Source organism: Juglans microcarpa x Juglans regia, chromosome 4D (genome assembly GCF_004785595.1).
Source record: "Juglans microcarpa x Juglans regia isolate MS1-56 chromosome 4D, Jm3101_v1.0, whole genome shotgun sequence".
NCBI classification, from domain to species: Eukaryota; Viridiplantae; Streptophyta; class Magnoliopsida; order Fagales; family Juglandaceae; genus Juglans; species Juglans microcarpa x Juglans regia.
The window spans coordinates 17560827-17571438 of NC_054600.1; positions in this window are offsets into that span (position 1 = coordinate 17560827).

Genomic DNA, 10612 nt, shown 5'->3' on the forward strand with positions numbered 1-10612 from the left:
TCATGGAGCAATAACCAAGTGCCGGCTAGACCACCTGAATAGTTTCCACAACAAGAGAAGAAGTCGACACTTAAGGATATGTTTATACAGTATATGCAAAAGACTAATATGAAAATGCAAAAGGCTGATATGGTGATCCAAAACAACTCAGCTTCAATCCGCAATCTTGAGGCACAAATCGGTCAGCCCTCCAACATGCTTATCGAGAGGACAATAGGGACCTTACCAAGCAATATTGTGACCAATCTGAAAGAACATGTCAAAGCCATAACATTGAGAAGTGGGCAGACATATGACTAGCTACAGTCAATAAATACCGAGCGAGATGAAAAAGCTACTGAAAATGTGGAGTCCAAGAAGAAGGGAACCGAGTATGGGGTGAAAGAGACATATCAAGAGGCAACCGACCAGTAAGCTGAGAAGACTAGAGGGAATAAATGGGTTGCAAAATCCATGAAATCCAGGGAGTCTACTTCTGAGACTTATACTCCTTCAATTTATGATCCACCAATTCCTTTTCCGCAAAGATTAAGGAAAAATAAGATTGATAGTCAGCTTGCTAAATTTCTGAGTATATTTAAGCAACTGCCTATTAATATTCCTCTCATTGAAGCTTTAGATCAAATGCCTAAATATGCAAAATTTTTGAAGCATATATTATCAAACAAGCGAAAGTTGGAGGAGCATGAAACTGTGATGCTGACTGAGGAGAGCAGTGCAATTTTACAATAGAAGTTGTTGCCTAAGTTAAAAGATCCAGGGAGTTTCATGATCCCTTGCACTATAGGAAATTACTATTTTGATAAAGCTTTATGCGATTTAGGGGCAAGTATTAATCTAATACCATTCTCTGTTTTAAAAAAACTAGGCCTTGGAGAAGCAAAGCCGACCACCATCTCTCTACAGTTAGCGAGACATATCTGTTAAGTACCCAAGAGGACTCATTGAGGATGTACCGGTGAAAGTTGATAAGTTCATCTTCTCGGCTGACTTTATTGTTCTTGATATGGAGGAGGACGATGAGACTTTGATACTGGGCCGACCTTTCCTGGCAACAAGGAGAACTTTAATTGATGTCCAGAAAGGAAAACTCATTTTAAGGGATGGAGACGAGCAGGTCATTTTTTACGTGTTTAAATGTAATGACCCGAGTTTGTCTAGACTTGGCCCTTAGAATTCGTTCTAGGTTGCCATGGCATTTAGGAGCCTTAGTTACTTTGGAAGGTCTTAGAGTCTTTGATTTGGAAACTTGTGCCCAAGAGGAGAGTGATCTTAGATTACTTTGTAATTTTTGGCCCTATTTGGAAACCTAGGTCCAATGGTTAAGGCCTATGACCAAAATCTTTAGCCACTAGTGCCGTGTGTCATGAGAATGTTACACTTTGAAACTAGTGTTGATAGTGGGTTAAGGGGGAGAGAGAAATGTAGGAAAGCACTAGGAATGGCTTGCACGCCTGGCCCACTGTCGTGCCCAAAATTCGAGTTTCAAGGTACATTTCTTGGGAAAGGAAGCTTAGGGAAGTGAAATAGAGCTTTTCTAGAAGATTTGCATGGGAAACCGAAGGGAGGCACATAGGATTTCGAATTTGGTCAGTTTTTGCCAAGTGTCAAGTATGCACTAAGTTTCTAGAAGAATATGTGAAGAGACTTTTGTGTCGAGGACAAATATGCCCTTAAGGTTTTGGCTAGCACACTCACAAGCACCCCATTCACTTGCCACTTATCACTTAGTTTATTTTGGACCAATGACACATGAAAGGTCACCTAGGGAAGGAGCATTAGGAAGATGAAGCATCAACTTGGGAAAAGAAGAAGGAGTGGATGGCTAGGGCTATGGCACACACCCAATGCCACTTGTCATCCATGCCGAAGGTTACTTGTTGGGATAAGGAAGAGGCATGTAATGTTTTACCAAGCTACCCTTGAAGAAATATTCACTTGTTTAAGGAAAGGAATGTCGTAGAGGAAAGAAGGGAATTTTGGCCAAGGGAAGAGAAACCCTACACGCCACACCCAAGGTGTCCCTTCCCAATGCAATCCAAGTAGGGAAATCGAAGAGGCATTTTTGGCAAAAGAAAAAGGGGAAGAAGAAACCTATGCCACTTGTCATCCAAGTAAAGATTTTGGAAGCAACCAAGGAGGAAAGTGAAGGGTCTTCTATAAAATGAAAGGGGTACACGCCAGGGGCTTTTCCCTTGCCATTTTTTCAAAAATTGCATGATCTCTCACTCTCTCCACACAATTCTCTCATGTTCACTTGAACGATCCCTTACTTTCTCGTATTTTCTTTCCAACCACACAAGGAGGATCATTTCAAGAAAGGGGATTTCGACACCACCAAGGATAAAAAAGGTAAGAATCGGTTTCCTCTTAAGTTTTGCACACACATGTCACTTTCTCAACCCGAAAATGATATTCAAATCTCATTAGACTTTGACAATGATAGAACACCCACACTTTCTATTGTTTTCTTGGAAAAATGACTTAGGGTTTTTAAGAAACCCTTGAAGCTGATTAGTAAAGGGGAGTTCATCCTCCATGATTTCGACCACCACATGTATCTTTGCTTATCTTATGTTTTGTTTAACTTCATGAGTGAAATGAATGGGTTTTAGCCCAAAAACCCTAGAAGCCGAGTAGTTTAAGATCAAGTAATGCCCTATAATTCCACACACACACTTAAGAACATGAGATAGGGTTTTTAGTTACTTTTTCTAATAGTATGTTCAGATTTACAGCTTGCTAGTATTTCTTTACGTGGATTTTTGTAAGTATACATTCAACTTACTCTTGGTTAGTGCTTGTATATATTTGTGTAAATCCTTTCATTGTTTTGATTGCTTTGTTTGTTATCTCTTGATTGTTTGGTGGAATATGCTAATATGATCTTGAGTAAATCTATGGAAGGAATTATATTCTTCGGATTTGTGATGAAAATGCCATGAAATACTCCTATAAGTTTCGGTTTTCACTTGATTAAGGTTGATGGTTTATGCAACATGATGTTTCGGTTTGAACATGTCTTGGAATTTTTGGACCTTATTCAAAAACCTATGATTTCATGTTTTGTCTCACTATGTCTTGATTTCTATATTATATGATTGAAGTTTGGAACATGTTTACGTGATGAATCTTCATGTTTTTGTACCTATGAGTTTCCGCCTAAGCAAGTTCTCATGGTTCCATGTATATGTTTTGATATCTCATACGGTTTATGTTGTCATGTTATGAAATGAACATGTTTTGCATGGTTATTTCATGCACGGCATTTTGGATGTCATATTTTTTTTTTTAAAGAGCAGAAGGTCACATGTCCAATAGCTACCCCTCCCATCTTTATTAATAAGAGCCCTCACTTGTGGCGGAGGAATATCGTGGTAACAAATCAAGGTCCATGGGTAACCCCAAAAAACCACAAACTAGAAAAAACCAACTATGACAAGCCTACGGATCAAAAAGGAAAAAAAAAAACCACAAAGAAACCAGACCTAACATCGTAAAGAGGGAAGGCCTAAAGAATCCAATAAAAATCTGTGAGAACCAAGCCTCTCAAGTTATTGAAAATAAAATGAAAAGGCACTTGGGGGCTAGTGGGATTCGAACTAGTGCATCGGTTGTGGAGATACACATCTCAACCACTGGGCTAGTGCATCACTTTGCATTTCGCATGTCATATGTCAAGTGTAAGTACGCATGTTATAAGTCTCATGTCACATGCATTTTGGGAAAAGTGTTTTTAAAGAAAGTGTTTTCAAAGAAAATGTTTTTAAAGAAAAGAGTTTAAAAGTTTTATCACGACCCCAAGTGCTAGGGCGGAGGAATGTCCTAGTGAAACTCCTCTGTCCACTCTGGAGTGCTTGAGAATGCAGTGGTAACCCCTGAATCAACAAAGTACCATCGTTGAGTCTCGAATGGATTCTTTTCAAAGGATACCGGTGTGAGAAAGCACCTAACGCTAGTGGGTGCATAAGGCAGGTAACACAATGAAGTAAGATCGAGTTAATATGAATCTCTGTTTATGACGTACATCATAGTGTACAGACCATTGATGGTGTTGTAACTAACAGGAACACACGGTGCTAAGGGGAACCATGTTGTGTCCACCCTTTGAATAAGAATATGAGCCTATGTGCTAAGGATCATTCGATGCAAATCTTGTGATATGTTCCGATAAGGAAAGTTCTGATTATGTTCGTGTGATTAAGAAAAAGTTAAGAAGTTTTATGAAAAGTTAAAGTTTCTGTTACAAGTCTCTTGAAAATGGTCAAGTGCATAAGTCAAGTTATGGTTAAAGGCATAAGAAAAATACATGTCCACGCATGCATTTCATGATATATCTTTTGTATGCTTGTGTTAATTGTGGTATGTTGTGTAATTACTTGCTGAGATTTCTTGAAATCTAATTGCAGTAGTTTCCACTATCATTCTCCAACCAAAATGGTAGAAGTTGTTACAAGTATCCCAAATACCCAGGAAACATGAACCTAGATGGTTCCTTGATAGAGGACGAGTACATTGTTTAGGCTCGTCATGACTACACTGCTGATGCATTAATACATACGGCTAAGCTTCTCAAGGAGATCTTAAATAGTATTAGTGAGACGGAGATCGATGCTATGATCTATCAACCTTCTAAGAATCTGAAGTTTTGGTGGAATATGGACCAACTGTCTACTTATCTGGAGTGAGCATCAAAGGCCTTGGTTGATGCAAAGGAAATGGCAAAGGAATTAGGTTTAATACCGCCCGAGCCTCAACAATCCCATGGGGCCTTTTGGTGTCTATCTCTTGATGGGACAATGGTTATGAAGAGTACGAGAACTCAAGTTATTTTGTGGAAAAAAAAAGGGAAGGAAAACAGTACTTATGGTTTTAGACCACAACTTTTGTAGAACTATGTTTTGAGGGGGTCCCATGTTTTGGGAGTTTTAAACTATACTATATGATTATGGATGTTATATCTTTATGATACATGTTTACGTTTTGGACATGTACTTGATGGTGCCATGTGCTTTGCAACTACTTATCGCGTTGCTTAGTTTATCCGACTTTTGCTATTTTTCTATTGTTACGTTATTGCATACTATTAGTGTACTTAGGTGCATAGCATATTGTCTGTCATGTACGAGGGGTGTGCAGCCTTGTGTTACATGTCCCGTCGTCTTAGTCATCGTCCAATCCCAAGAGCGGGCTGGGGGTGCAACATTAAATCTTTGGAATTCCAGTCCGAGGTATATTCTTGTTTTCAAATAAGCCACCGAGACATGGTCAAGGCCGACGAGGCTTATGGAGCTGAATTCTGAAAGCTACCACTTGAGGTATGTCTAACTCACTCTACGTCTATTGAATCCGAAGATGAAAAAGTTAAGGAGTGTGAGAGATATTTGGAAGCTACACCTTCCCTTTCTCATTCAATAAAACCGAAAGTGAAAGAGCTAAACTCATCTCAGTCAACGTCGCCCAAGCTTGAACTAAAACTGCTTCCATCAAATTTACGGTACGCTTTCTTAGGATAGGACTATACTTAAGTGATGTAGAGGAAGAGAAGTTGCTGAGAGTTTTGCGGGAACACAAGATGGCCATGGGCTAGACCATCTCGGACATCAAAGGAATTAGTCCTTCAATCTGCAGTCACAAGATTTTAATGGAGGACAATTTTAAACTGATCGTCCAACCCCAAAGTAGATTGAATCCATTAATGGAAGAAGTAGTGCATAAATAGGTATTGAAGTTGTTAGATGTCGTGATCATTTATCGAATCTCAGATAGTGCATGGGTAAATCTAGTGCAAGCCGTCATAAAGAAAGGAGGGATAACCGTGATCAAGAATGACAATAATGAACTCATACCTATGAGGATAGTCACGGGATGGTGAGTATGCATAGACTATCGAAGACTGAATGATAAAACTCAGAAAGACCATTTCCCCTTACCATTTATTGATCAAATGCTAGAGAGAATTGCTGGCCATGCCTACTATTGCTTTCTAGATGGATATTCTGGTTTCAATCAAATAGTCATTGCACCCGAGGATCAAGACAAGACCAGTTTCACTTGTCCTTGCGACACTTTTGCATATAGGCGCATGTCTTTTGGCCTTTGCAATGCGCTAGCCACTTTTAAAAGATACATGATTTCCATTTTCTCAAACATGGTGGAAAATTTTTTAGAAGTCATTGTGGATGACTTATCATTTTTTGTCACTCTTTTGATAACTGCTTATCTAATTTATCTTTGGTTTTGTAGAGATGCAAGGAGACAAATCTTGTTTTAAATTAGAAAAAATGCCACTTCATGGTCAAGGAGGGAAGCGTGTTCAACCACCGCATTTCCTTTAAGGGAATTGAGGCCGACGGAGCAAAGATCGAAGTTATTGACAAACTCCCACCACTGACCAATGTAAAAGGCGTGAGGTGCTTCTTGGTTCATGTCGGGTTCTATTGTCATTCTATAAAGGATTTTTCCCAAATTACTAAACCTCTCTACAGTCTATTGATTAAAAATACTCTATTTGAATTTTCTGATGAAGGCTTGCATGCTTTTGAAATATTAAAAAAGAAATTAATTTCAACACCTATCATTGTGTCACTGAATTGGAATTTACCTTTTGAATTAATGTGTGATGCTAGTGATTATGCTATAGGGGCTATTTTGGGGTAGAGAAAAGACAAAAATTTTCATGTTATTTATTATGCAAGTCAGACCTTAACAAGAGCTCAACTTAATTATGCTACTACTGAAAAAGAATTTTTAGCAGCTGTGTTTGCTTTTGACAAATTTTGCTCTTATTTGATAGGTTTGAAGGTGGTCGTCTACATCGATCACTCAGCTCGTAAATACTTATTGTCAAAGAGGGATGCCAAACCATGACTATTAAGATGGATTATGCTACTATAAGAGTTCGATTTGGAAATAAGAGATAAGAAAGGTACCGAGAATGTAGTGGCCAACCACTTATCTCGCATGAGCTTAAAGAGGCGATTGGCAAAGAGAATTTTCCAATTAATGAGACCTTCCCATACGAGTAATTAATGGCTATACAAGTTGTTCCATGGTATGCCGACATGGTAAATAATTTGGTGTTCAGAATTCTACCGGCCAAAATGACATATCAACAAAAGAAGAAGTTCTTCTCCGACTTGAAATATTATTTTTGGGATGAACCTTTTCTATATCGGCACTGCACGGACCAAATAATCAGGGGATGTGTACCCGAGGAGGAGATGGTGAGTATACTCAGACATTGCCACTCATTGGAAGTGGGTGGTCACTTTGGTGGAGCAAAACAGCAGCGAAAGTTTTACAATTCAGCTTTTATTGGCCGACTATTTTCAAAGACTCTTTTAATTTTGTTAATTTATGTGATCATTGTCAAGGGTTGGCAACATTTCTAAGAAGCATGAGATGCTTTTAAACAATATTTTAGTGATTGAATTATTTGATGTTTTGGGTGTAGATTTCATGGGTCCTTTTCCAACCTCATATTTTAACAAATTTATTTTGGTTATTGTAGATTATGTCTCCAAATAGGTGGAAGCGGTCGCCTTGCCAACCAATGATGCGAGGGTCATAGTGAATTTCTTGCAGAAGAACATTTTTTCCCAATTTGGCACTCCGAGGCCATAATCAGTGATGGCAATAAGCATTTTGCAATCGCCAATTTGAAGCGCTACTGACTAAGTATGGAGTTACCCATCACGTGATGACACCATACCATCCTCAAATAAGCGATCAGGTCGAGGTGTCCAATTAGGAGCTAAAGCGTATACTGGAGAAGATCGTGAGTGTCTCTTGGACAAACTGGGCGAGAAGGTTAGATGATGTGCTATGGGCCTATCAGACAACATTCAAAACACCGATCGACATGTCACCCTATTAGCTCATTTATGGAAAAAGCCTGTCATCTACATGTGGAGCTAGAACACAGAGCCTATTGGGTGATGAGAACACTGAACTTCAATTTACAAGCGGCTGGTGAGAAGACTAAAGATTTCAACTCTTCCTAAAAAAGTGGCCTTCTCGGTGGTCGGGACCGTTTGTGGTGAATCGTGTCTTTCCCTATGGGGCGATTGAAGTCCATCACAAGACAAAAGGCACATTTAAAGTAAATTGATAGAGATTAAAACCCTATATGGATGGAGACTTCAACTTGGAAAAATGTTCCATCGATCTCGCCAGTAATAAATAAAGCGGTTTTGGGAGGAAACCCAAGTTTTTTTATTATTTTATTAATTTTTATTTTTACTTAATATTATTCCTTTTCTTTCATCTTACTGGAACAAAGAGGCGAGGAGATCTCCAAGGGATACACAACTGCACCTTCAAGGAAAATATTAAATTGGAAGACCAATAAAAAAAAAAAAAAAAATCAAGGGAGCATCTCTTACCTTCTCTCATTCTTTGCTTTAGTTTTCTTCACTTTTCCCATTGAGGACAATGTGATATTTAAGTTTGGGAGGAAATGATATTATTTTATATTATTTTATTTATTTAATAAAAATAATAATCATAATAATAATGATGATGATAAAAACAGTATGGATTGATGAATAAAAAGCCTATGATAAGAATATAATTGAAATTTATTATAATTTTTAGGAAAATTTCTCATTGCTTAAATTTAGTTGTTAATTCTTTATTTGATCTTACTTAATTTGATATTTCCTATGTTCAATAAATGTCTCTTACGATCATTAATTGTTTTGAATACCTAGATAAATCTTATGGGAATTTTATGAATTTGTATGGTCTCAACTTACTCTAAAGCTTGTTTGATTACATTCGAGGGAAAATCCTAGACTGACTATTACTGGAGAAATGATCAAGGCATTCTTTGGACCGGAGTCTTTCAAGCTTGCATGTTTATTATCTTTATCTCTAGTCGCCCCTTCGAGTTTTATTAAAATATATTTTGGCCTTATATTTTTCTTTCTTGTAAACCTCATATTCCCTACCCTATTTGAGCAATGATATCCTTACCTTTCAAGAGAACTAAGTTTATATAAAGTCACAAACTCCCAAGAGCATGAAAGGCAAGAGGGGTAGAAGGTCTACAACTAAAGTAATTATAGCAATATTATAAAAATCATAAGTCTTGGGGTGTGAAAAGTCAACTCGTCTACTATGTGGCCAACAAGAAAAGGCCGACGAGAGTTATTCACAAAGGTAGTCGAAAAAGTATGGAATATTTCCACACAAAAAATATAAAAATAAAATAAAATAAAATAAATTTGATTTGCCAAAATAGAAGGGTAAAAAGAGAGATACTTGAAAGTACAACAAAGAGAGGTATCTTAAGATATTTACAATGAGTGAGAAGATATGTTTGTGTTAGAAGGGAGAATGCTCTATTTATTCTGTTGATATTCAAACTTAAGTTCTCTAGCTTTATTTGATTCCTATATTTTCTTTGTAGCACTCACCCTAGCCTTACATTAAAAGCTGAATAAAGACCTATTACATCATGGTAATAGTTTTTGTTCTACATTAGTGGAGTGTGATTTGAAAAGTAAGCCTATGGAATTTTTAGAGATTCGTTATTGATTTACTTGTTTGCATAAAACTATCCGGGGAGCTAACAATGAAGTTAGAATGATGGGTATGCATGAATGTGGGGATGAATAATGCAGTGGAATTGAGTTTTAAATTAACTTTTGGACCTAATTGATCTTGAATGATTCCTTTGAATTATAGACATTAGATAATCTTTGAGGCAATAAATTTTATGAATCAAACTAATGCTTGTTTTAATTATATTTTCTTTTCTCCTTTGCTCGAGGGCGAGCAAAGCTTAAGTTTGAGGGTATTTGATAAGTGTTATTTTTATGTGATTTTTATCACTCTTTTATTTATGAAAAACAACATTTTCCCTTCAATACTATTGATTTTATTTTATTTCTACATATTTTTATTTATTTTGTTGGATTTGAAGGAATGAAAAGATTTAGTGCAAAATGAGAGCATTTTAGTACAAAAGAAGAAACTACAGATCCAGACCAATGAGAGGCAGCGAGATCTGAAGAGAGCCAATGAGATTTGAGAGAGGAGCCTTGTCCTATGGGCAGCAAAGAGATTCTTCTTGCCCAAAGGCAAGAAGACTTACATCTTGATAGGCAAGGATACTCACGACCAGAAGATGCAACCAGAATGTGCAAAGACTTGGTGACAAGGCTCTAGGCGGTTAGATTGGGCAACTAATCTAACGACCAACTTAAAAGACCATCCTAAACCACATCTTGGGCAGCAACTAGAAAATGCGAAAGGAGTCTTTCATCCCGGTCAGGAGTGTTTCCACTCAATAGGAGACGAGAGGCCCGTTCTTTAGTAACCTTCACGCCTGTTCATTTGTGACCTCACCGCCAGTAATATTCAGCTCACATGAAATCTACTCGGTGGGATAATTCTTTCCATCCAGGATCAATCTACTGTTGACCACCAAATCCGAGTTCTACAATCAATCTATTAGCAACCAAATCTTCTCGAACTCTGCAATTCAAGCCTCATATCACTAAATCTTCCATTTTAGATAATTCTGATATTTTTGGGATAATTTCCTTTTATGTTAACATCTATTACTTAGAAACTATTTTCCAGATTTTTAAGCTATATTGTA